This window comes from Spea bombifrons, chromosome 3 (assembly GCF_027358695.1).
Source record: "Spea bombifrons isolate aSpeBom1 chromosome 3, aSpeBom1.2.pri, whole genome shotgun sequence".
In the NCBI taxonomy this organism is placed as follows: Eukaryota; Metazoa; Chordata; class Amphibia; order Anura; family Pelobatidae; genus Spea; species Spea bombifrons.
Window position 1 is genome coordinate 119,597,772 of NC_071089.1, and position 23,895 is coordinate 119,621,666.

Sequence of the window (23,895 nt, forward strand, 5' to 3'; positions counted from 1 at the left end):
TTGCTGTAGCTTGTAACACAATGCATACCATGTTGGTGAGGGAGGGGCTGCTCCAGGTACAGTCAGCATGGACAGCGCACCAAATCATGACCTTCGATAGCTCAGCTGGTAGAGTGGAGGACTGTAGAAAACAATCAGACATCCTTAGGTCGCTGGTTCGATTCCGGCTCGAAGGAATGCTCTTTATTTTTGTGAGACGGGAAAAAAAATGGTAGGTTGATCCTACAGAGTGAAGAGTGGACTTTAGGTGCGAATTCCGTGGTCAGCAAAAGGACCACTTTATCTGGGAAGATCCAAAGAAACTATAACTCTGACGCATCTCACAAAGATCATTGGAACAGGAACTCATCAACTGCAGCCGCGGACTGACAGGCATTACAACTGTATTTTAAAATAAAAAGGTTCACCTCCTATAGGATCTGTGGATGCTCCGTCACATACACAATCCCATGTGGTGTGCGCAGGGGTGTAGACATGTATCCCATATGGTCTAGCGGTTAGGATTCCTGGTTTTCACCCAGGCGGCCCGGGTTCGACTCCCGGTATGGGAAGCTAGTTTTTATTGGAACCCCATGTTGCTATCCATTTGCTAGTTGGTCAAATCAAATAGCATTAATCATATTCCCCAACATCTAAAGCGCTCACCTTACCTGAATATCCACCTCAAAATACTGGGCCAGATTCCTTACCTCTTTGGGCTGGTCAAGGAACATCAGAAAGGGGAGAAATAGATAAGAGAGATTATATAAAATGCAACAGGAGGAAAGATAATGAAAATGGAGAGATTAAAGAAAAGGAGGATAGATTAAAGAAAATGGGAGAGGAAGTGACAAAAGGTAGCGGTAAAGAAAAAGTGGACAAACAGGGAGAGGTAAAGAGAATGGGTTGGGAGATAAAGAGAACAAAGATAGATGAAGAGGAAAAGGGAGACATAATGCCAATGTCTGTCTAGGGAGATGGTCGACTATGTGCTTGATTTTATACACCTGTTAGCAATGGATGTGGCTGAAATACCTAAACTCAATAATTAGGAGGGGTGTCCACATCCTTTCATAAAGTGTATATGTTTTATATGTAATATGTATAATTTATCCCTTCAGAAAATTCTATTTATGTAAAAGAAACTGTCACTGCGGGAAAAGTGAATAACACAGGACAAACTTATGATAAAACCTGATCATACTGCTCTTGTTCTCAGGGCAGCCCCATCACCATGAGATGGGCATAAAGGGATCAAGTATTATATCTTCTATATCTGATGATTGCTGGAGGCAGGGTGGAATTCCTGAAACTGCCAGTGCTGCTTAGTTATCCCCAGTCTGGCCACCGACAACTTACAGGTAACTATCCGTACGAATCACAAAACAGCTGTAATTATAACAACATTACATTATATGTATAGATTTGATAGCACCACAATATACTGACCAGGTATTTCATTTTATAGTTAGAGTGAGTTCTGCATCAGGTTCAAACATATCATGGAAAAATCATCTCAACATCCAAATTGCAAACAAGAAAAACAAAGGAATACACTAAAGCAACAAAGCAAAAAGTATGTGAAGCACCAGTCATTTACCTGAAAGAAAGACATCAGTAGATTGACCACCATTTTCTTGACTAGGCCAAGACCTAGGGCAACAGCACCACCTTCTGGTACAAAACTGAGGAGCAGATTGCCCTCTTTGGTGATGAAGTCATCGGTTCTGTATGTTAAATGGGAATAATGAAAAGAAGCGTTTCTACCCAGTTTCGAACCGGGGACCTTTCTCACGTGAGGCAAACGCTCTAACCGCTACGCTAAAGAAGCTTAAGTGTAGAAAGAAGCCAGGCCAGAGCACAGGATCTGACCAAGGCAGAAGATGACAATTTTTAACATTTCCTGAAATTCGGCCAGATTTCTAAATGTTCTGATGAAACATTCCATATTCCACATAAAAATAAATTCTGCTAAAGGCTGCAAAATGACACAATAACATCTACATATGCAGAACTCCTAAAACCACCCATGTAGCAGATCTATCGGGCTCTGTGAAAACTGGTTCCACACTTCTTTTACCTTCGTTGTATATCAGACTGGATCTAACTCACATTATCTTAAAACTCAAGGGTCTCAAAACCCAGCCTTTCCCAGGACATCATCAGCAGGGTTCATTTTTATGAAATTAAAGAAAACGTTACGCAACCTCCATAGAGAGTGAGCATCCTCTGAGTGCTGCTGAGTCTGAGCGCCGGGATATGACATCATTTCCCACAAACAAAAAATGGCTTTGGAAAAAAACGGGAGGAAAATGGTTTTTTTTCTCATGTTTTTTTGGGGGTTTTTTTCGTTTTTTTTTTTCCGCAGACCTTCCCATCTCTGGTTTAAAGCCTATCTCTCTGTCCAGCGTTGGTGGTATAGTGGTGAGCATAGCTGCCTTCCAAGCAGTTGACCCGGGTTCGATTCCCGGCCAACGCAGCGTTTATTTTTTTTTTTACACATCCGAGTCTATTCAGTAAGTTTCAAGCCGTTTGCAATGTTAACCCTTCAACTTGCTGTAGCTTGTAACACAATGCATACCATGTTGGTGAGGGAGGGGCTGCTCCAGGTACAGTCAGCATCGACAGCGCACCAAATCATGACCTTCGATAGCTCAGCTGGTAGAGCGGAGGACTGTAGAAAACAATCAGACATCCTTAGGTCGCTGGTTCGATTCCGGCTCGAAGGAATGCTCTTTATTTTTGTGAGACGGGAAAAAAAATGGTAGGTTGATCCTACAGAGTGAAGAGTGGACTTTAGGTGCGAATTCCGTGGTCAGCAAAAGGACCACTTTATCTGGGAAGATCCAAAGAAACTATAACTCTGACGCATCTCACAAAGATCATTGGAACAGGAACTCATCAACTGCAGCCGCGGACTGACAGGCATTACAACTGTATTTTAAAATAAAAAGGTTCACCTCCTATAGGATCTGTGGATGCTCCGTCACATACACAATCCCATGTGGTGTGCGCAGGGGTGTAGACATGTATCCCATATGGTCTAGCGGTTAGGATTCCTGGTTTTCACCCAGGCGGCCCGGGTTCGACTCCCGGTATGGGAAGCTAGTTTTTATTGGAACCCCATGTTGCTATCCATTTGCTAGTTGGTCAAATCAAATAGCATTAATCATATTCCCCAACATCTAAAGCGCTCACCTTACCTGAATATCCACCTCAAAATACTGGGCCAGATTCCTTACAACTTTGGGCTGGTCAAGGAACATCAGAAAGGGGAGAAATAGATAAGAGAGATTATATAAAATGCAACAGGAGGAAAGATAATGAAAATGGAGAGATTAAAGAAAAGGAGGATAGATTAAAGAAAATGGGAGAGGAAGTGACAAAAGGTAGCGGTAAAGAAAAAGTGGACAAACAGGGAGAGGTAAAGAGAAAGGGTTGGGAGATAAAGAGAACAAAGATAGATGAAGAGGAAAAGGGAGACATAATGCCAATGTCTGTCTAGGGAGATGGTCGACTATGTGCTTGATTTTATACACCTGTTAGCAATGGATGTGGCTGAAATACCTAAACTCAATAATTAGGAGGGGTGTCCACATCCTTTCATAAAGTGTATATGTTTTATATGTAATATGTATAATTTATCCCTTCAGAAAATTCTATTTATGTAAAAGAAACTGTCACTGCGGGAAAAGTGAATAACACAGGACAAACTTATGATAAAACCTGATCATACTGCTCTTGTTCTCAGGGCAGCCCCATCACCATGAGATGGGCATAAAGGGATCAAGTATTATATCTTCTATATCTGATGATTGCTGGAGGCAGGGTGGAATTCCCGAAACTGCCAGTGCTGCTTAGTTATCCCCAGTCTGGCCACCGACAACTTACAGGTAACTATCCGTACGAATCACAAAACAGCTGTAATTATAACAACATTACATTATATGTATAGATTTGATAGCACCACAATATACTGACCAGGTATTTCATTTTATAGTTAGAGTGAGTTCTGCATCAGGTTCAAACATATCATGGAAAAATCATCTCAACATCCAAATTGCAAACAAGAAAAACAAAGGAATACACTAAAGCAACAAAGCAAAAAGTATGTGAAGCACCAGTCATTTACCTGAAAGAAAGACATCAGTAGATTGACCACCATTTTCTTGACTAGGCCAAGACCTAGGGCAACAGCACCACCTTCTGGTACAAAACTGAGGAGCAGATTGCCCTCTTTGGTGATGAAGTCATCGGTTCTGTATGTTAAATGGGAATAATGAAAAGAAGCGTTTCTACCCAGTTTCGAACCGGGGACCTTTCTCACGTGAGGCAAACGCTCTAACCGCTACGCTAAAGAAGCTTAAGTGTAGAAAAAAGCCAGGCCAGAGCACAGGATCTGACCAAGGCAGAAGATGACAATTTTTAACATTTCCTGAAATTCGGCCAGATTTCTAAATGTTCTGATGAAACATTCCATATTCCACATAAAAATAAATTCTGCTAAAGGCTGCAAAATGACACAATAACATCTACATATGCAGAACTCCTAAAACCACCCATGTAGCAGATCTATCGGGCTCTGTGAAAACTGGTTCCACACTTCTTTTACCTTCGTTGTATATCAGACTGGATCTAACTCACATTATCTTAAAACTCAAGGGTCTCAAAACCCAGCCTTTCCCAGGACATCATCAGCAGGGTTCATTTTTATGAAATTAAAGAAAACGTTACGCAACCTCCATAGAGAGTGAGCATCCTCTGAGTGCTGCTGAGTCTGAGCGCCGGGATATGACATCATTTCCCACAAACAAAAAATGGCTTTGGAAAAAAACGGGAGGAAAATGGTTTTTTTTCTCATGTTTTTTTGGGGATTTTTTTTAGTTTTTTTTTTTCCGCAGACCTTCCCATCTCTGGTTTAAAGCCTATCTCTCTGTCCAGCGTTGGTGGTATAGTGGTGAGCATAGCTGCCTTCCAAGCAGTTGACCCGGGTTCGATTCCCGGCCAACGCAGCGTTTATTTTTTTTTTTACACATCCGAGTCTATTCAGTAAGTTTCAAGCCGTTTGCAATGTTAACCCTTCAACTTGCTGTAGCTTGTAACACAATGCATACCATGTTGGTGAGGGAGGGGCTGCTCCAGGTACAGTCAGCATGGACAGCGCACCAAATCATGACCTTCGATAGCTCAGCTGGTAGAGCGGAGGACTGTAGAAAACAATCAGACATCCTTAGGTCGCTGGTTCGATTCCGGCTCGAAGGAATGCTCTTTATTTTTGTGAGACGGGAAAAAAAATGGTAGGTTGATCCTACAGAGTGAAGAGTGGACTTTAGGTGCGAATTCCGTGGTCAGCAAAAGGACCACTTTATCTGGGAAGATCCAAAGAAACTATAACTCTGACGCATCTCACAAAGATCATTGGAACAGGAACTCATCAACTGCAGCCGCGGACTGACAGGCATTACAACTGTATTTTAAAATAAAAAGGTTCACCTCCTATAGGATCTGTGGATGCTCCGTCACATACACAATCCCATGTGGTGTGCGCAGGGGTGTAGACATGTATCCCATATGGTCTAGCGGTTAGGATTCCTGGTTTTCACCCAGGCGGCCCGGGTTCGACTCCCGGTATGGGAAGCTAGTTTTTATTGGAACCCCATGTTGCTATCCATTTGCTAGTTGGTCAAATCAAATAGCATTAATCATATTCCCCAACATCTAAAGCGCTCACCTTACCTGAATATCCACCTCAAAATACTGGGCCAGATTCCTTACCTCTTTGGGCTGGTCAAGGAACATCAGAAAGGGGAGAAATAGATAAGAGAGATTATATAAAATGCAACAGGAGGAAAGATAATGAAAATGGAGAGATTAAAGAAAAGGAGGATAGATTAAAGAAAATGGGAGAGGAAGTGACAAAAGGTAGCGGTAAAGAAAAAGTGGACAAACAGGGAGAGGTAAAGAGAAAGGGTTGGGAGATAAAGAGAACAAAGATAGATGAAGAGGAAAAGGGAGACATAATGCCAATGTCTGTCTAGGGAGATGGTCGACTATGTGCTTGATTTTATACACCTGTTAGCAATGGATGTGGCTGAAATACCTAAACTCAATAATTAGGAGGGGTGTCCACATCCTTTCATAAAGTGTATATGTTTTATATGTAATATGTATAATTTATCCCTTCAGAAAATTCTATTTATGTAAAAGAAACTGTCACTGCGGGAAAAGTGAATAACACAGGACAAACTTATGATAAAACCTGATCATACTGCTCTTGTTCTCAGGGCAGCCCCATCACCATGAGATGGGCATAAAGGGATCAAGTATTATATCTTCTATATCTGATGATTGCTGGAGGCAGGGTGGAATTCCTGAAACTGCCAGTGCTGCTTAGTTATCCCCAGTCTGGCCACCGACAACTTACAGGTAACTATCCGTACGAATCACAAAACAGCTGTAATTATAACAACATTACATTATATGTATAGATTTGATAGCACCACAATATACTGACCAGGTATTTCATTTTATAGTTAGAGTGAGTTCTGCATCAGGTTCAAACATATCATGGAAAAATCATCTCAACATCCAAATTGCAAACAAGAAAAACAAAGGAATACACCAAAGCAACAAAGCAAAAAGTATGTGAAGCACCAGTCATTTACCTGAAAGAAAGACATCAGTAGATTGACCACCATTTTCTTGACTAGGCCAAGACCTAGGGCAACAGCACCACCTTCTGGTACAAAACTGAGGAGCAGATTGCCCTCTTTGGTGATGAAGTCATCGGTTCTGTATGTTAAATGGGAATAATGAAAAGAAGCGTTTCTACCCGGTTTCGAACCGGGGACCTTTCTCACGTGAGGCAAACGCTCTAACCGCTACGCTAAAGAAGCTTAAGTGTAGAAAGAAGCCAGGCCAGAGCACAGGATCTGACCAAGGCAGAAGATGACAATTTTTAACATTTCCTGAAATTCGGCCAGATTTCTAAATGTTCTGATGAAACATTCCATATTCCACATAAAAATAAATTCTGCTAAAGGCTGCAAAATGACACAATAACATCTACATATGCAGAACTCCTAAAACCACCCATGTAGCAGATCTATCGGGCTCTGTGAAAACTGGTTCCACACTTCTTTTACCTTCGTTGTATATCAGACTGGATCTAACTCACATTATCTTAAAACTCAAGGGTCTCAAAACCCAGCCTTTCCCAGGACATCATCAGCAGGGTTCATTTTTATGAAATTAAAGAAAACGTTACGCAACCTCCATAGAGAGTGAGCATCCTCTGAGTGCTGCTGAGTCTGAGCGCCGGGATATGACATCATTTCCCACAAACAAAAAATGGCTTTGGAAAAAAACGGGAGGAAAATGGTTTTTTTTCTCATGTTTTTTTGGGGGTTTTTTTTCGTTTTTTTTTTTCCGCAGACCTTCCCATCTCTGGTTTAAAGCCCATCTCTCCGTCCAGCGTTGGTGGTATAGTGGTGAGCATAGCTGCCTTCCAAGCAGTTGACCCGGGTTCGATTCCCGGCCAACGCAGCGTTTACTTTTTTTTTTACACATCCGAGTCTATTCAGTAAGTTTCAAGCCGTTTGCAATGTTAACCCTTCAACTTGCTGTAGCTTGTAACACAATGCATACCATGTTGGTGAGGGAGGGGCTGCTCCAGGTACAGTCAGCATGGACAGCGCACCAAATCATGACCTTCGATAGCTCAGCTGGTAGAGCGGAGGACTGTAGAAAACAATCAGACATCATTAGGTCGCTGGTTCGATTCCGGCTCGAAGGAATGCTCTTTATTTTTGTGAGACGGGAAAAAAAATGGTAGGTTGATCCTACAGAGTGAAGAGTGGACTTTAGGTGCGAATTCCGTGGTCAGCAAAAGGACCACTTTATCTGGGAAGATCCAAAGAAACTATAACTCTGACGCATCTCACAAAGATCATTGGAACAGGAACTCATCAACTGCAGCCGCGGACTGACAGGCATTACAACTGTATTTTAAAATAAAAAGGTTCACCTCCTATAGGATCTGTGGATGCTTCGTCACATACACAATCCCATGTGGTGTGCGCAGTGGTGTAGACATGTATCCCATATGGTCTAGCGGTTAGGATTCCTGGTTTTCACCCAGGCGGCCCGGGTTCGACTCCCGGTATGGGAAGCTAGTTTTTATTGGAACCCCATGTTGCTATTCATTTGCTAGTTGGTCAAATCAAATAGCATTAATCATATTCCCCAACATCTAAAGCACTCACCTTACCTGAATATCCACCTCAAAATACTGGGCCAGATTCCTTACCTCTTTGGGCTGGTCAAGGAACATCAGAAAGGGGAGAAATAGATAAGAGAGATTATATAAAATGCAACAGGAGGAAAGATAATGAAAATGGAGAGATTAAAGAAAAGGAGGATAGATTAAAGAAAATGGGAGAGGAAGTGACAAAAGGTAGCGGTAAAGAAAAAGTGGACAAACAGGGAGAGGTAAAGAGAAAGGGTTGGGAGATAAAGAGAACAAAGATAGATGAAGAGGAAAAGGGAGACATAATGCCAATGTCTGTCTAGGGAGATGGTCGACTATGTGCTTGATTTTATACACCTGTTAGCAATGGATGTGGCTGAAATACCTAAACTCAATAATTAGGAGGGGTGTCCACATCCTTTCATAAAGTGTATATGTTTTATATGTAATATGTATAATTTATCCCTTCAGAAAATTCTATTTATGTAAAAGAAACTGTCACTGCGGGAAAAGTGAATAACACAGGACAAACTTATGATAAAACCTGATCATACTGCTCTTGTTCTCAGGGCAGCCCCATCACCATGAGATGGGGATAAAGGGATCAAGTATTATATCTTCTATATCTGATGATTGCTGGAGGCAGGGTGGAATTCCTGAAACTGCCAGTGCTGCTTAGTTATCCCCAGTCTGGCCACCGACAACTTACAGGTAACTATCCGTACGAATCACAAAACAGCTGTAATTATAACAACATTACATTATATGTATAGATTTGATAGCACCACAATATACTGACCAGGTATTTCATTTTATAGTTAGAGTGAGTTCTGCATCAGGTTCAAACATATCATGGAAAAATCATCTCAACATCCAAATTGCAAACAAGAAAAACAAAGGAATACACTAAAGCAACAAAGCAAAAAGTATGTGAAGCACCAGTCATTTACCTGAAAGAAAGACATCAGTAGATTGACCACCATTTTCTTGACTAGGCCAAGACCTAGGGCAACAGCACCACCTTCTGGTACAAAACTGAGGAGCAGATTGCCCTCTTTGGTGATGAAGTCATCGGTTCTGTATGTTAAATGGGAATAATGAAAAGAAGCGTTTCTACCCAGTTCCGAACCGGGGACCTTTCTCACGTGAGGCAAACGCTCTAACCGCTACGCTAAAGAAGCTTAAGTGTAGAAAGAAGCCAGGCCAGAGCACAGGATCGGACCAAGGCAGAAGATGACAATTTTTAACATTTCCTGAAATTCGGCCAGATTTCTAAATGTTCTGATGAAACATTCCATATTCCACATAAAAATAAATTCTGCTAAAGGCTGCAAAATGACACAATAACATCTACATATGCAGAACTCCTAAAACCACCCATGTAGCAGATCTATCGGGCTCTGTGAAAACTGGTTCCACACTTCTTTTACCTTCGTTGTATATCAGACTGGATCTAACTCACATTATCTTAAAACTCAAGGGTCTCAAAACCCAGCCTTTCCCAGGACATCATCAGCAGGGTTCATTTTTATGAAATTAAAGAAAACGTTACGCAACCTCCATAGAGAGTGAGCATCCTCTGAGTGCTGCTGAGTCTGAGCGCCGGGATATGACATCATTTCCCACAAACAAAAAATGGCTTTGGAAAAAAACGGGAGGAAAATGGTTTTTTTTCTCATGTTTTTTTGGGGTTTTTTTCGGTTTTTTTTTTCCGCAGACCTTCCCATCTCTGGTTTAAAGCCTATCTCTCTGTCCAGCGTTGGTGGTATAGTGGTGAGCATAGCTGCCTTCCAAGCAGTTGACCCGGGTTCGATTCCCGGCCAACGCAGCGTTTATTTTTTTTTTTACACATCCGAGTCTATTCAGTAAGTTTCAAGCCGTTTGCAATGTTAACCCTTCAACTTGCTGTAGCTTGTAACACAATGCATACCATGTTGGTGAGGGAGGGGCTGCTCCAGGTACAGTCAGCATGGACAGCGCACCAAATCATGACCTTTGATAGCTCAGCTGGTAGAGCGGAGGACTGTAGAAAACAATCAGACATCCTTAGGTCGCTGGTTCGATTCCGGCTCGAAGGAATGCTCTTTATTTTTGTGAGACGGGAAAAAAAATGGTAGGTTGATCCTACAGAGTGAAGAGTGGACTTTAGGTGCGAATTCCGTGGTCAGCAAAAGGACCACTTTATCTGGGAAGATCCAAAGAAACTATAACTCTGACGCATCTCACAAAGATCATTGGAACAGGAACTCATCAACTGCAGCCGCGGACTGACAGGCATTACAACTGTATTTTAAAATAAAAAGGTTCACCTCCTATAGGATCTGTGGATGCTCCGTCACATACACAATCCCATGTGGTGTGCGCAGGGGTGTAGACATGTATCCCATATGGTCTAGCGGTTAGGATTCCTGGTTTTCACCCAGGCGGCCCGGGTTCGACTCCCGGTATGGGAAGCTAGTTTTTATTGGAACCCCATGTTGCTATCCATTTGCTAGTTGGTCAAATCAAATAGCATTAATCATATTCCCCAACATCTAAAGCGCTCACCTTACCTGAATATCCACCTCAAAATACTGGGCCAGATTCCTTACCTCTTTGGGCTGGTCAAGGAACATCAGAAAGGGGAGAAATAGATAAGAGAGATTATATAAAATGCAACAGGAGGAAAGATAATGAAAATGGAGAGATTAGAGAAAAGGAGGATAGATTAAAGAAAATGGGAGAGGAAGTGACAAAAGGTAGCGGTAAAGAAAAAGTGGACAAACAGGGAGAGGTAAAGAGAAAGGGTTGGGAGATAAAGAGAACAAAGATAGATGAAGAGGAAAAGGGAGACATAATGCCAATGTCTGTCTAGGGAGATGGTCGACTATGTGCTTGATTTTATACACCTGTTAGCAATGGATGTGGCTGAAATACCTAAACTCAATAATTAGGAGGGGTGTCCACATCCTTTCATAAAGTGTATATGTTTTATATGTAATATGTATAATTTATCCCTTCAGAAAATTCTATTTATGTAAAAGAAACTGTCACTGCGGGAAAAGTGAATAACACAGGACAAACTTATGATAAAACCTGATCATACTGCTCTTGTTCTCAGGGCAGCCCCATCACCATGAGATGGGCATAAAGGGATCAAGTATTATATCTTCTATATCTGATGATTGCTGGAGGCAGGGTGGAATTCCTGAAACTGCCAGTGCTGCTTAGTTATCCCCAGTCTGGCCACCGACAACTTACAGGTAACTATCCGTACGAATCACAAAACAGCTGTAATTATAACAACATTACATTATATGTATAGATTTGATAGCACCACAATATACTGACCAGGTATTTCATTTTATAGTTAGAGTGAGTTCTGCATCAGGTTCAAACATATCATGGAAAAATCATCTCAACATCCAAATTGCAAACAAGAAAAACAAAGGAATACACTAAAGCAACAAAGCAAAAAGTATGTGAAGCACCAGTCATTTACCTGAAAGAAAGACATCAGTAGATTGACCACCATTTTCTTGACTAGGCCAAGACCTAGGGCAACAGCACCACCTTCTGGTACAAAACTGAGGAGCAGATTGCCCTCTTTGGTGATGAAGTCATCGGTTCTGTATGTTAAATGGGAATAATGAAAAGAAGCGTTTCTACCCAGTTCCGAACCGGGGACCTTTCTCACGTGAGGCAAACGCTCTAACCGCTACGCTAAAGAAGCTTAAGTGTAGAAAGAAGCCAGGCCAGAGCACAGGATCGGACCAAGGCAGAAGATGACAATTTTTAACATTTCCTGAAATTCGGCCAGATTTCTAAATGTTCTGATGAAACATTCCATATTCCACATAAAAATAAATTCTGCTAAAGGCTGCAAAATGACACAATAACATCTACATATGCAGAACTCCTAAAACCACCCATGTAGCAGATCTATCGGGCTCTGTGAAAACTGGTTCCACACTTCTTTTACCTTCGTTGTATATCAGACTGGATCTAACTCACATTATCTTAAAACTCAAGGGTCTCAAAACCCAGCCTTTCCCAGGACATCATCAGCAGGGTTCATTTTTATGAAATTAAAGAAAACGTTACGCAACCTCCATAGAGAGTGAGCATCCTCTGAGTGCTGCTGAGTCTGAGCGCCGGGATATGACATCATTTCCCACAAACAAAAAATGGCTTTGGAAAAAAACGGGAGGAAAATGGTTTTTTTTCTCATGTTTTTTTGGGGTTTTTTTTTCGTTTTTTTTTTTCCGCAGACCTTCCCATCCCTGGTTTAAAGCCTATCTCTCTGTCCAGCGTTGGTGGTATAGTGGTGAGCATAGCTGCCTTCCAAGCAGTTGACCCGGGTTCGATTCCCGGCCAACGCAGCGTTTATTTTTTTTTTTACACATCCGAGTCTATTCAGTAAGTTTCAAGCCGTTTGCAATGTTAACCCTTCAACTTGCTGTAGCTTGTAACACAATGCATACCATGTTGGTGAGGGAGGGGCTGCTCCAGGTACAGTCAGCATGGACAGCGCACCAAATCATGACCTTCGATAGCTCAGCTGGTAGAGCGGAGGACTGTAGAAAACAATCAGACATCCTTAGGTCGCTGGTTCGATTCCGGCTCGAAGGAATGCTCTTTATTTTTGTGAGACGGGAAAAAAAATGGTAGGTTGATCCTACAGAGTGAAGAGTGGACTTTAGGTGCGAATTCCGTGGTCAGCAAAAGGACCACTTTATCTGGGAAGATCCAAAGAAACTATAACTCTGACGCATCTCACAAAGATCATTGGAACAGGAACTCATCAACTGCAGCCGCGGACTGACAGGCATTACAACTGTATTTTAAAATAAAAAGGTTCACCTCCTATAGGATCTGTGGATGCTCCGTCACATACACAATCCCATGTGGTGTGCGCAGGGGTGTAGACATGTATCCCATATGGTCTAGCGGTTAGGATTCCTGGTTTTCACCCAGGCGGCCCGGGTTCGACTCCCGGTATGGGAAGCTAGTTTTTATTGGAACCCCATGTTGCTATCCATTTGCTAGTTGGTCAAATCAAATAGCATTAATCATATTCCCCAACATCTAAAGCGCTCACCTTACCTGAATATCCACCTCAAAATACTGGGCCAGATTCCTTACCTCTTTGGGCTGGTCAAGGAACATCAGAAAGGGGAGAAATAGATAAGAGAGATTATATAAAATGCAACAGGAGGAAAGATAATGAAAATGGAGAGCAGGGCCGGACTGGGACTGAAAAGCAGCCCTGGAAAAATTTGGAGACCAGCCCCATATAGTTTATCTCACGGTGAAGCTCTTATACCCACACGCACCCCTTATACACACCCGAGTCACACTATGTGCCATTCTTTTTATCTCATTATTTGTATTAAAATGCCAGAAAGCAAAAGTGTTAAAAGGCCCTAATAAATGAAATACATTACACAGAATGGGATCAAAACATTTACTACTGCGAACATTTTTAGATGAAAGAGTTCCATTTTATTCAGTGGAACTAAACAGTGATCACATTATTCTTCACGATATTCTGGTAAGAAACTTTTATTTCTTTATTAATTCATGTAGACTATTTTTTTCCATATTTAATAAAAGCTATGATTGAGACATGTAGGGGGTTAAAAGGCATTTCATGGGACAGAGTGGCATATAGTGGGTATAAGGCATTCATGGAGGCAGAGTGGCATGAAGGGGGTTAAAAGGCATATCATGGGGCACTCTGCCTCCAGAAAAGCCTTATGCCCCCTATATGCCACTCTGCCTCCCTGATATGCTTTATACCCTCCTATATGCCACTCTGTCCCATGAAATGCCTTTTAATCCCCTATATGCCACTCTGCCTCCAGAAATGCCTTTTACTCCCTATGTCACTCTGCCTCCAGAAATGCCTTATACCCCCCATATGCCACTCTGCCTCCCTGATATGCCTCAACCCTCCTATATGCCCCTCTGCCCCGTGATATGCCTTTTAACCCCCTTTTTGCCACTCCACCTCCAGATATGCCTTTTGACCCCCTATATGTCACTCTGCATCCAGAAATGCCTTATACCCTATATGCCACTCTGTCCCATGATATGCCTTCTAACCTCCTATATGCCACTCTGCCATATAGGGGGTTAAAAGGCATATCATGGAACAGAGTGGCATATAGGGGGGTATAAGGCATTTCTGGAGGCAGAGTGGCATAAAGGGGGTGAAAAGGCATATCATGGGGCACTCTGCCTACAGAAAAGCCTTATGCCCCCTATATGCCACTCTGCCTCCCCAATATGCTTTATACCCTCCTATAGGCCCCTCTGCCCCATGACATCCCTTTTAACTCCCTTTATGCCACTCTGCCTCCAGATATGCCGTTGACCCCCTATATGTCACTCTGCATCCAGAAATGCCTTATACCCCTATATGCCACTCTGGCATATAGGGGGTTAAAAGGCATATCATGGGACAGATTGGCATATAGGGGGGTATAAGGCATTTCTGGAGGCAGAGTGGCATAAAGGGGGTGAAAAGGCATATCATGGGGCACTCTGCCTCCAGAAAAGCCTTATACCCCCCCCTATATGCCACTCTGCCTCCCTGATATGCCTCAACCCTCCTATATGCCACTCTGTCCCATGATATGCCTTCTAACCCCCTATATGCCACTCTGCCATATAGGAGGTTAAAAGGCATATATGGGACATTTTTGTTTACTTTATATGGCAAGCCGATCCAGCTTGCCATATTAAATAAAAAATAATATATGCCACTCTGTCCCATGATATGCCTTCTAACCCCCTATATGCCACTCTGCCATATAGGGGGTTAAAAGGCATATCATGGGACAGAGGGGCATATAGGGGGTATAAGGCATTTCTGGAGGCAGAGTGGCATGAAGGGGGTTAAAAGGCATATCATGGGGCACTCTGCCTCCAGAAAAGCCTTATGCCCCCTATATGCCACTCTGCCTCCCCGATATGCTTTATACCCTCCTATATGCTCATCTGCCCCATGATATACCTTTTAACCCCCTTTATGCCACTCTGCCTCCAGATATGCCTTTTGACCCCCTATATGTCACTCTGCATCCAGAAATGCCTTATACCCCTATATGCAACTCTGGCATATAGGGGGTTAAAAGGCATATCATGGGACAGAGTGGCATATAGGGGGGTATAAGGCATTTCTGAGGCAGAGTGGCATATAGGGGGACACACTTACATACACACACATGCCGATTTTTTTTGTTCTTAACAAATACAAAAAACATACAGTACAAAAAATACATTATTTTACTCACCTTCTACTTTCTTGACTTCTTGGCAGCTGCACACTGTTCTCCTCTATGCTGACAGCCAGGATGCCACTGACCTGACATCCGGTGCTGCAGCAGTCTGAGCGCGAGGGGGCGGAGCTTCCACCTCACGCTGCTCCCATCACTATGCAGCCATCAGGCTGCTGGGAATGTAATCTAAACGGCCGGTACGTGCTGATGCCGCCGGCCGGAGCTACTTTAACACTTTTTTTTTTTATTATTTATATGGTAAGCTGGATCGGCTCGCCATATAAAGTAAAAAAAAAAGTATTAAAGCAGAGGCAGCCGGCGGCATCAGCACGCATCGGCCGTTCAGATTACATTCCCAGCAATCTGATGGCCGCATAGTGATGGGAGCAGCGTGAGGGGTGAAAGGTCAGTGCGAGGGGGCGGAGCTTTCAACCCTCACACTGCTCCCATCACTAGACGGCCATCGCACGCGGCTGCTGGGTGCAGATGCCGGCCGGCCGCATCAGCACCCAGCGGCCGCTTTGATTAGATTTCGGGCAGCCTGGGGGGCAGCTCAGCGGCTGTCTTCATGGCCGCCCAGCCCCCGGACCTTCCGGCCCACCGGGAAATTTCCCGGTATCCCGGTGGGCCAGTCCGGCCCTGATGGAGAGATTAAAGAAAAGGAGGATAGATTAAAGAAAATGGGAGAGGAAGTGACAAAAGGTAGCGGTAAAGAAAAAGTGGACAAACAGGGAGAGGTAAAGAGAAAGGGTTGGGAGATAAAGAGAACAAAGATAGATGAAGAGGAAAAGGGAGACATAATGCCAATGTCTGTCTAGGGAGATGGTCGACTATGTGCTTGATTTTATACACCTGTTAGCAATGGATGTGGCTGAAATACCTAAACTCAATAATTAGGAGGGGTGTCCACATCCTTTCATAAAGTGTATATGTTTTATATGTAATATGTATAATTTATCCCTTCAGAAAATTCTATTTATGTAAAAGAAACTGTCACTGCGGGAAAAGTGAATAACACAGGACAAACTTATGATAAAACCTGATCATACTGCTCTTGTTCTCAGGGCAGCCCCATCACCATGAGATGGGCATAAAGGGATCAAGTATTATATCTTCTATATCTGATGATTGCTGGAGGCAGGGTGGAATTCCTGAAACTGCCAGTGCTGCTTAGTTATCCCCAGTCTGGCCACCGACAACTTACAGGTAACTATCCGTACGAATCACAAAACAGCTGTAATTATAACAACATTACATTATATGTATAGATTTGATAGCACCACAATATACTGACCAGGTATTTCATTTTATAGTTAGAGTGAGTTCTGCATCAGGTTCAAACATATCATGGAAAAGTCATCTCAACATCCAAATTGCAAACAAGAAAAACAAAGGAATACACTAAAGCAACAAAGCAAAAAGTATGTGAAGCACCAGTCATTTACCTGAAAGAAAGACATCAGTAGATTGACCACCATTTTCTTGACTAGGCCAAGACCTAGGGCAACAGCACCACCTTCTGGTACAAAACTGAGGAGCAGATTGCCCTCTTTGGTGATGAAGTCATCGGTTCTGTATGTTAAATGGGAATAATGAAAAGAAGCGTTTCTACCCAGTTCCGAACCGGGGACCTTTCTCACGTGAGGCAAACGCTCTAACCGCTACGCTAAAGAAGCTTAAGTGTAGAAAGAAGCCAGGCCAGAGCACAGGATCGGACCAAGGCAGAAGATGACAATTTTTAACATTTCCTGAAATTCGGCCAGATTTCTAAATGTTCTGATGAAACATTCCATATTCCACATAAAAATAAATTCTGCTAAAGGCTGCAAAATGACACAATAACATCTACATATGCAGAACTCCTAAAACCACCCATGTAGCAGATCTATCGGGCTCTGTGAAAACTGGTTCCACACTTCTTTTACCTTCGTTGTATATCAGACTGGATCTAACTCACATTATCTTAAAACTCAAGGGTCTCAAAACCCAGCCTTTCCCAGGACATCATCAGCAGGGTTCATTTTTATGAAATTAAAGAAAACGTTACGCAACCTCCATAGAGAGTGAGCATTCTCTGAGTGCTGCTGAGTCTGAGCGCCGGGATATGACATCATTTCCCACAAACAAAAAATGGCTTTGGAAAAAAACGGGAGGAAAATGGTTTTTTTTCTCATGTTTTTTTGGGGGTTTTTTTTCGTTTTTTTTTTCCGCAGACCTTCCCATCTCTGGTTTAAAGCCTATCTCTCTGTCCAGCGTTGGTGGTATAGTGGTGAGCATAGCTGCCTTCCAAGCAGTTGACCCGGGTTCGATTCCCGGCCAACGCAGCGTTTATATTTTTTTTTACACATCCGAGTCTATTCAGTAAGTTTCAAGCCGTTTGCAATGTTAACCCTTCAACTTGCTGTAGCTTGTAACACAATGCATACCATGTTGGTGAGGGAGGGGCTGCTCCAGGTACAGTCAGCATGGACAGCGCACCAAATCATGACCTTCGATAGCTCAGCTGGTAGAGCGGAGGACTGTAGAAAACAATCAGACATCCTTAGGTCGCTGGTTCGATTCCGGCTCGAAGGAATGCTCTTTATTTTTGTGAGACGGGAAAAAAAATGGTAGGTTGATCCTACAGAGTGAAGAGTGGACTTTAGGTGCGAATTCCGTGGTCAGCAAAAGGACCACTTTATCTGGGAAGATCCAAAGAAACTATAACTCTGACGCATCTCACAAAGATCATTGGAACAGGAACTCATCAACTGCAGCCGCGGACTGACAGGCATTACAACTGTATTTTAAAATAAAAAGGTTCACCTCCTATAGGATCTGTGGATGCTCCGTCACATACACAATCCCATGTGGTGTGCGCAGGGGTGTAGACATGTATCCCATATGGTCTAGCGGTTAGGATTCCTGGTTTTCACCCAGGCGGCCCGGGTTCGACTCCCGGTATGGGAAGCTAGTTTTTATTGGAACCCCATGTTGCTATCCATTTGCTAGTTGGTCAAATCAAATAGCATTAATCATATTCCCCAACATCTAAAGCGCTCACCTTACCTGAATATCCACCTCAAAATACTGGGCCAGATTCCTTACCTCTTTGGGCTGGTCAAGGAACATCAGAAAGGGGAGAAATAGATAAGAGAGATTATATAAAATGCAACAGGAGGAAAGATAATGAAAATGGAGAGATTAAAGAAAAGGAGGATAGATTAAAGAAAATGGGAGAGGAAGTGACAAAAGGTAGCGGTAAAGAAAAAGTGGACAAACAGGGAGAGGTAAAGAGAAAGGGTTGGGAGATAAAGAGAACAAAGATAGATGAAGAGGAAAAGGGAGACATAATGCCAATGTCTGTCTAGGGAGATGGTCGACTATGTGCTTGATTTTATACACCTGTTAGCAATGGATGTGGCTGAAATACCTAAACTCAATAATTAGGAGGGGTGTCCACATCCTTTCATAAAGTGTATATGTTTTATATGTAATATGTATAATTTATCCCTTCAGAAAATTCTATTTATGTAAAAGAAACTGTCACTGCGGGAAAAGTGAATAACACAGGACAAACTTATGATAAAACCTGATCATACTGCTCTTGTTCTCAGGGCAGCCCCATCACCATGAGATGGGCATAAAGGGATCAAGTATTATATCTTCTATATCTGATGATTGCTGGAGGCAGGGTAGAATTCCTGAAACTGCCAGTGCTGCTTAGTTATCCCCAGTCTGGCCACCGACAACTTACAGGTAACTATCCGTACGAATCACAAAACAGCTGTAATTATAACAACATTACATTATATGTATAGATTTGATAGCACCACAATATACTGACCAGGTATTTCATTTTATAGTTAGAGTGAGTTCTGCATCAGGTTCAAACATATCATGGAAAAATCATCTCAACATCCAAATTGCAAACAAGAAAAACAAAGGAATACACTAAAGCAACAAAGCAAAAAGTATGTGAAGCACCAGTCATTTACCTGAAAGAAAGACATCAGTAGATTGACCACCATTTTCTTGACTAGGCCAAGACCTAGGGCAACAGCACCACCTTCTGGTACAAAACTGAGGAGCAGATTGCCCTCTTTGGTGATGAAGTCATCGGTTCTGTATGTTAAATGGGAATAATGAAAAGAAGCGTTTCTACCCAGTTCCGAACCGGGGACCTTTCTCACGTGAGGCAAACGCTCTAACCGCTACGCTAAAGAAGCTTAAGTGTAGAAAGAAGCCAGGCCAGAGCACAGGATCGGACCAAGGCAGAAGATGACAATTTTTAACATTTCCTGAAATTCGGCCAGATTTCTAAATGTTCTGATGAAACATTCCATATTCCACATAAAAATAAATTCTGCTAAAGGCTGCAAAATGACACAATAACATCTACATATGCAGAACTCCTAAAACCACCCATGTAGCAGATCTATCGGGCTCTGTGAAAACTGGTTCCACACTTCTTTTACCTTCGTTGTATATCAGACTGGATCTAACTCACATTATCTTAAAACTCAAGGGTCTCAAAACCCAGCCTTTCCCAGGACATCATCAGCAGGGTTCATTTTTATGAAATTAAAGAAAACGTTACGCAACCTCCATAGAGAGTGAGCATCCTCTGAGTGCTGCTGAGTCTGAGCGCCGGGATATGACATCATTTCCCACAAACAAAAAATGGCTTTGGAAAAAAACGGGAGGAAAATGGTTTTTTTTCTCATATTTTTTTGGGGTTTTTTTTTCGTTTTTTTTTTTCCGCAGACCTTCCCATCCCTGGTTTAAAGCCTATCTCTCTGTCCAGCGTTGGTGGTATAGTGGTGAGCATAGCTGCCTTCCAAGCAGTTGACCCGGGTTCGATTCCCGGCCAACACAGCGTTTATTTTTTTTTTTACACATCCGAGTCTATTCAGTAAGTTTCAAGCCGTTTGCAATGTTAACCCTTCAACTTGCTGTAGCTTGTAACACAATGCATACCATGTTGGTGAGGGAGGGGCTGCTCCAGGTACAGTCAGCATGGACAGCGCACCAAATCATGACCTTCGATAGCTCAGCTGGTAGAGCGGAGGACTGTAGAAAACAATCAGACATCCTTAGGTCGCTGGTTCGATTCCGGCTCGAAGGAATGCTCTTTATTTTTGTGAGACGGGAAAAAAAATGGTAGGTTGATCCTACAGAGTGAAGAGTGGACTTTAGGTGCGAATTCCGTGGTCAGCAAAAGGACCACTTTATCTGGGAAGATCCAAAGAAACTATAACTCTGACGCATCTCACAAAGATCATTGGAACAGGAACTCATCAACTGCAGCCGCGGACTGACAGGCATTACAACTGTATTTTAAAATAAAAAGGTTCACCTCCTATAGGATCTGTGGATGCTCCGTCACATACACAATCCCATGTGGTGTGCGCAGGGGTGTAGACATGTATCCCATATGGTCTAGCGGTTAGGATTCCTGGTTTTCACCCAGGCGGCCCGGGTTCGACTCCCGGTATGGGAAGCTAGTTTTTATTGGAACCCCATGTTGCTATCCATTTGCTAGTTGGTCAAATCAAATAGCATTAATCATATTCCCCAACATCTAAAGCGCTCACCTTACCTGAATATCCACCTCAAAATACTGGGCCAGATTCCTTACCTCTTTGGGCTGGTCAAGGAACATCAGAAAGGGGAGAAATAGATAAGAGAGATTATATAAAATGCAACAGGAGGAAAGATAATGAAAATGGAGAGATTAAAGAAAAGGAGGATAGATTAAAGAAAATGGGAGAGGAAGTGACAAAAGGTAGCGGTAAAGAAAAAGTGGACAAACAGGGAGAGGTAAAGAGAAAGGGTTGGGAGATAAAGAGAACAAAGATAGATGAAGAGGAAAAGGGAGACATAATGCCAATGTCTGTCTAGGGAGATGGTCGACTATGTGCTTGATTTTATACACCTGTTAGCAATGGATGTGGCTGAAATACCTAAACTCAATAATTAGGAGGGGTGTCCACATCCTTTCATAAAGTGTATATGTTTTATATGTAATATGTATAATTTATCCCTTCAGAAAATTCTATTTATGTAAAAGAAACTGTCACTGCGGGAAAAGTGAATAACACAGGACAAACTTATGATAAAACCTGATCATACTGCTCTTGTTCTCAGGGCAGCCCCATCACCATGAGATGGGCATAAAGGGATCAAGTATTATATCTTCTATATCTGATGATTGCTGGAGGCAGGGTGGAATTCCTGAAACTGCCAGTGCTGCTTAGTTATCCCCAGTCTGGCCACCGACAACTTACAGGTAACTATCCGTACGAATCACAAAACAGCTGTAATTATAACAACATTACATTATATGTATAGATTTGATAGCACCACAATATACTGACCAGGTATTTCATTTTATAGTTAGAGTGAGTTCTGCATCAGGTTCAAACATATCATGGAAAAATCATCTCAACATCCAAATTGCAAACAAGAAAAACAAAGGAATACACTAAAGCAACAAAGCAAAAAGTATGTGAAGCACCAGTCATTTACCTGAAAGAAAGACATCAGTAGATTGACCACCATTTTCTTGACTAGGCCAAGACCTAGGGCAACAGCACCACCTTCTGGTACAAAACTGAGGAGCAGATTGCCCTCTTTGGTGATGAAGTCATCGGTTCTGTATGTTAAATGGGAATAATGAAAAGAAGCGTTTCTACCCAGTTCCGAACCGGGGACCTTTCTCACGTGAGGCAAACGCTCTAACCGCTACGCTAAAGAAGCTTAAGTGTAGAAAGAAGCCAGGCCAGAGCACAGGATCGGACCAAGGCAGAAGATGACAATTTTTAACATTTCCTGAAATTCGGCCAGATTTCTAAATGTTCTGATGAAACATTCCATATTCCACATAAAAATAAATTCTGCTAAAGGCTGCAAAATGACACAATAACATCTACATATGCAGAACTCCTAAAACCACCCATGTAGCAGATCTATCGGGCTCTGTGAAAACTGGTTCCACACTTCTTTTACCTTCGTTGTATATCAGACTGGATCTAACTCACATTATCTTAAAACTCAAGGGTCTCAAAACCCAGCCTTTCCCAGGACATCATCAGCAGGGTTCATTTTTATGAAATTAAAGAAAACGTTACGCAACCTCCATAGAGAGTGAGCATCCTCTGAGTGCTGCTGAGTCTGAGCGCCGGGATATGACATCATTTCCCACAAACAAAAAATGGCTTTGGAAAAAAACGGGAGGAAAATGGTTTTTTTTCTCATGTTTTTTTGGGGTTTTTTTTTCGTTTTTTTTTTTCCGCAGACCTTCCCATCCCTGGTTTAAAGGCTATCTCTCTGTCCAGCGTTGGTGGTATAGTGGTGAGCATAGCTGCCTTCCAAGCAGTTGACCCGGGTTCGATTCCCGGCCAACGCAGCGTTTATTTTTTTTTTTACACATCCGAGTCTATTCAGTAAGTTTCAAGCCGTTTGCAATGTTAACCCTTCAACTTGCTGTAGCTTGTAACACAATGCATACCATGTTGGTGAGGGAGGGGCTGCTCCAGGTACAGTCAGCATGGACAGCGCACCAAATCATGACCTTCGATAGCTCAGCTGGTAGAGCGGAGGACTGTAGAAAACAATCAGACATCCTTAGGTCGCTGGTTCGATTCCGGCTCGAAGGAATGCTCTTTATTTTTGTGAGACGGGAAAAAAAATGGTAGGTTGATCCTACAGAGTGAAGAGTGGACTTTAGGTGCGAATTCCGTGGTCAGCAAAAGGACCACTTTATCTGGGAAGATCCAAAGAAACTATAACTCTGACGCATCTCACAAAGATCATTGGAACAGGAACTCATCAACTGCAGCCGCGGACTGACAGGCATTACAACTGTATTTTAAAATAAAAAGGTTCACCTCCTATAGGATCTGTGGATGCTCCGTCACATACACAATCCCATGTGGTGTGCGCAGGGGTGTAGACATGTATCCCATATGGTCTAGCGGTTAGGATTCCTGGTTTTCACCCAGGCGGCCCGGGTTCGACTCCCGGTATGGGAAGCTAGTTTTTATTGGAACCCCATGTTGCTATCCATTTGCTAGTTGGTCAAATCAAATAGCATTAATCATATTCCCCAACATCTAAAGCGCTCACCTTACCTGAATATCCACCTCAAAATACTGGGCCAGATTCCTTACCTCTTTGGGCTGGTCAAGGAACATCAGAAAGGGGAGAAATAGATAAGAGAGATTATATAAAATGCAACAGGAGGAAAGATAATGAAAATGGAGAGATTAAAGAAAAGGAGGATAGATTAAAGAAAATGGGAGAGGAAGTGACAAAAGGTAGCGGTAAAGAAAAAGTGGACAAACAGGGAGAGGTAAAGAGAAAGGGTTGGGAGATAAAGAGAACAAAGATAGATGAAGAGGAAAAGGGAGACATAATGCC

At 42.5% G+C, this 23,895-nt stretch overlaps 26 non-coding genes across 26 annotated transcripts; all 26 read left to right on the top strand.

Moving 5' to 3' along the window:
* The first annotated feature begins 90 nt into the window (after positions 1 to 90).
* TRNAY-GUA (transfer RNA tyrosine (anticodon GUA)) lies at positions 91 to 176 on the top strand. Its single transcript is given in 2 exon segments — positions 91 to 127; positions 141 to 176. It is a non-coding gene; the product is annotated as a tRNA-Tyr (tRNA).
* Positions 177 to 479: 303 nt separating this feature from the next.
* On the top strand, positions 480 to 551 carry TRNAE-UUC (transfer RNA glutamic acid (anticodon UUC)). The gene has a single exon. It is a non-coding gene; the product is annotated as a tRNA-Glu (tRNA).
* Positions 552 to 2,386: 1,835 nt separating this feature from the next.
* On the top strand, positions 2,387 to 2,458 carry TRNAG-UCC (transfer RNA glycine (anticodon UCC)). The gene has a single exon. It is a non-coding gene; the product is annotated as a tRNA-Gly (tRNA).
* Positions 2,459 to 2,622: 164 nt separating this feature from the next.
* On the top strand, positions 2,623 to 2,708 carry TRNAY-GUA (transfer RNA tyrosine (anticodon GUA)). The gene is given in 2 exon segments: positions 2,623 to 2,659; positions 2,673 to 2,708. It is a non-coding gene; the product is annotated as a tRNA-Tyr (tRNA).
* Positions 2,709 to 3,011: 303 nt separating this feature from the next.
* TRNAE-UUC (transfer RNA glutamic acid (anticodon UUC)) lies at positions 3,012 to 3,083 on the top strand. Its single transcript has one exon. It is a non-coding gene; the product is annotated as a tRNA-Glu (tRNA).
* Positions 3,084 to 4,919: 1,836 nt separating this feature from the next.
* Positions 4,920 to 4,991, top strand: TRNAG-UCC (transfer RNA glycine (anticodon UCC)). The gene has a single exon. It is a non-coding gene; the product is annotated as a tRNA-Gly (tRNA).
* Positions 4,992 to 5,155: 164 nt separating this feature from the next.
* Positions 5,156 to 5,241, top strand: TRNAY-GUA (transfer RNA tyrosine (anticodon GUA)). The gene is given in 2 exon segments: positions 5,156 to 5,192; positions 5,206 to 5,241. It is a non-coding gene; the product is annotated as a tRNA-Tyr (tRNA).
* Positions 5,242 to 5,544: 303 nt separating this feature from the next.
* Positions 5,545 to 5,616, top strand: TRNAE-UUC (transfer RNA glutamic acid (anticodon UUC)). The gene has a single exon. It is a non-coding gene; the product is annotated as a tRNA-Glu (tRNA).
* Positions 5,617 to 7,452: 1,836 nt separating this feature from the next.
* Positions 7,453 to 7,524, top strand: TRNAG-UCC (transfer RNA glycine (anticodon UCC)). The gene has a single exon. It is a non-coding gene; the product is annotated as a tRNA-Gly (tRNA).
* A 164-nt stretch (positions 7,525 to 7,688) lies between these two features.
* Positions 7,689 to 7,774, top strand: TRNAY-GUA (transfer RNA tyrosine (anticodon GUA)). Its single transcript is given in 2 exon segments — positions 7,689 to 7,725; positions 7,739 to 7,774. It is a non-coding gene; the product is annotated as a tRNA-Tyr (tRNA).
* Positions 7,775 to 8,077: 303 nt separating this feature from the next.
* On the top strand, positions 8,078 to 8,149 carry TRNAE-UUC (transfer RNA glutamic acid (anticodon UUC)). Its single transcript has one exon. It is a non-coding gene; the product is annotated as a tRNA-Glu (tRNA).
* Positions 8,150 to 9,983: 1,834 nt separating this feature from the next.
* On the top strand, positions 9,984 to 10,055 carry TRNAG-UCC (transfer RNA glycine (anticodon UCC)). The gene has a single exon. It is a non-coding gene; the product is annotated as a tRNA-Gly (tRNA).
* Positions 10,056 to 10,219: 164 nt separating this feature from the next.
* Positions 10,220 to 10,305, top strand: TRNAY-GUA (transfer RNA tyrosine (anticodon GUA)). The gene is given in 2 exon segments: positions 10,220 to 10,256; positions 10,270 to 10,305. It is a non-coding gene; the product is annotated as a tRNA-Tyr (tRNA).
* A 303-nt stretch (positions 10,306 to 10,608) lies between these two features.
* Positions 10,609 to 10,680, top strand: TRNAE-UUC (transfer RNA glutamic acid (anticodon UUC)). Its single transcript has one exon. It is a non-coding gene; the product is annotated as a tRNA-Glu (tRNA).
* A 1,836-nt stretch (positions 10,681 to 12,516) lies between these two features.
* Positions 12,517 to 12,588, top strand: TRNAG-UCC (transfer RNA glycine (anticodon UCC)). Its single transcript has one exon. It is a non-coding gene; the product is annotated as a tRNA-Gly (tRNA).
* Positions 12,589 to 12,752: 164 nt separating this feature from the next.
* Positions 12,753 to 12,838, top strand: TRNAY-GUA (transfer RNA tyrosine (anticodon GUA)). The gene is given in 2 exon segments: positions 12,753 to 12,789; positions 12,803 to 12,838. It is a non-coding gene; the product is annotated as a tRNA-Tyr (tRNA).
* A 303-nt stretch (positions 12,839 to 13,141) lies between these two features.
* On the top strand, positions 13,142 to 13,213 carry TRNAE-UUC (transfer RNA glutamic acid (anticodon UUC)). Its single transcript has one exon. It is a non-coding gene; the product is annotated as a tRNA-Glu (tRNA).
* A 4,531-nt stretch (positions 13,214 to 17,744) lies between these two features.
* Positions 17,745 to 17,816, top strand: TRNAG-UCC (transfer RNA glycine (anticodon UCC)). The gene has a single exon. It is a non-coding gene; the product is annotated as a tRNA-Gly (tRNA).
* Positions 17,817 to 17,980: 164 nt separating this feature from the next.
* Positions 17,981 to 18,066, top strand: TRNAY-GUA (transfer RNA tyrosine (anticodon GUA)). The gene is given in 2 exon segments: positions 17,981 to 18,017; positions 18,031 to 18,066. It is a non-coding gene; the product is annotated as a tRNA-Tyr (tRNA).
* A 303-nt stretch (positions 18,067 to 18,369) lies between these two features.
* On the top strand, positions 18,370 to 18,441 carry TRNAE-UUC (transfer RNA glutamic acid (anticodon UUC)). Its single transcript has one exon. It is a non-coding gene; the product is annotated as a tRNA-Glu (tRNA).
* A 1,836-nt stretch (positions 18,442 to 20,277) lies between these two features.
* Positions 20,278 to 20,349, top strand: TRNAG-UCC (transfer RNA glycine (anticodon UCC)). Its single transcript has one exon. It is a non-coding gene; the product is annotated as a tRNA-Gly (tRNA).
* A 164-nt stretch (positions 20,350 to 20,513) lies between these two features.
* On the top strand, positions 20,514 to 20,599 carry TRNAY-GUA (transfer RNA tyrosine (anticodon GUA)). The gene is given in 2 exon segments: positions 20,514 to 20,550; positions 20,564 to 20,599. It is a non-coding gene; the product is annotated as a tRNA-Tyr (tRNA).
* A 303-nt stretch (positions 20,600 to 20,902) lies between these two features.
* On the top strand, positions 20,903 to 20,974 carry TRNAE-UUC (transfer RNA glutamic acid (anticodon UUC)). Its single transcript has one exon. It is a non-coding gene; the product is annotated as a tRNA-Glu (tRNA).
* A 1,836-nt stretch (positions 20,975 to 22,810) lies between these two features.
* TRNAG-UCC (transfer RNA glycine (anticodon UCC)) lies at positions 22,811 to 22,882 on the top strand. Its single transcript has one exon. It is a non-coding gene; the product is annotated as a tRNA-Gly (tRNA).
* A 164-nt stretch (positions 22,883 to 23,046) lies between these two features.
* TRNAY-GUA (transfer RNA tyrosine (anticodon GUA)) lies at positions 23,047 to 23,132 on the top strand. The gene is given in 2 exon segments: positions 23,047 to 23,083; positions 23,097 to 23,132. It is a non-coding gene; the product is annotated as a tRNA-Tyr (tRNA).
* Positions 23,133 to 23,435: 303 nt separating this feature from the next.
* TRNAE-UUC (transfer RNA glutamic acid (anticodon UUC)) lies at positions 23,436 to 23,507 on the top strand. The gene has a single exon. It is a non-coding gene; the product is annotated as a tRNA-Glu (tRNA).
* Positions 23,508 to 23,895: the final 388 nt, after the last annotated feature.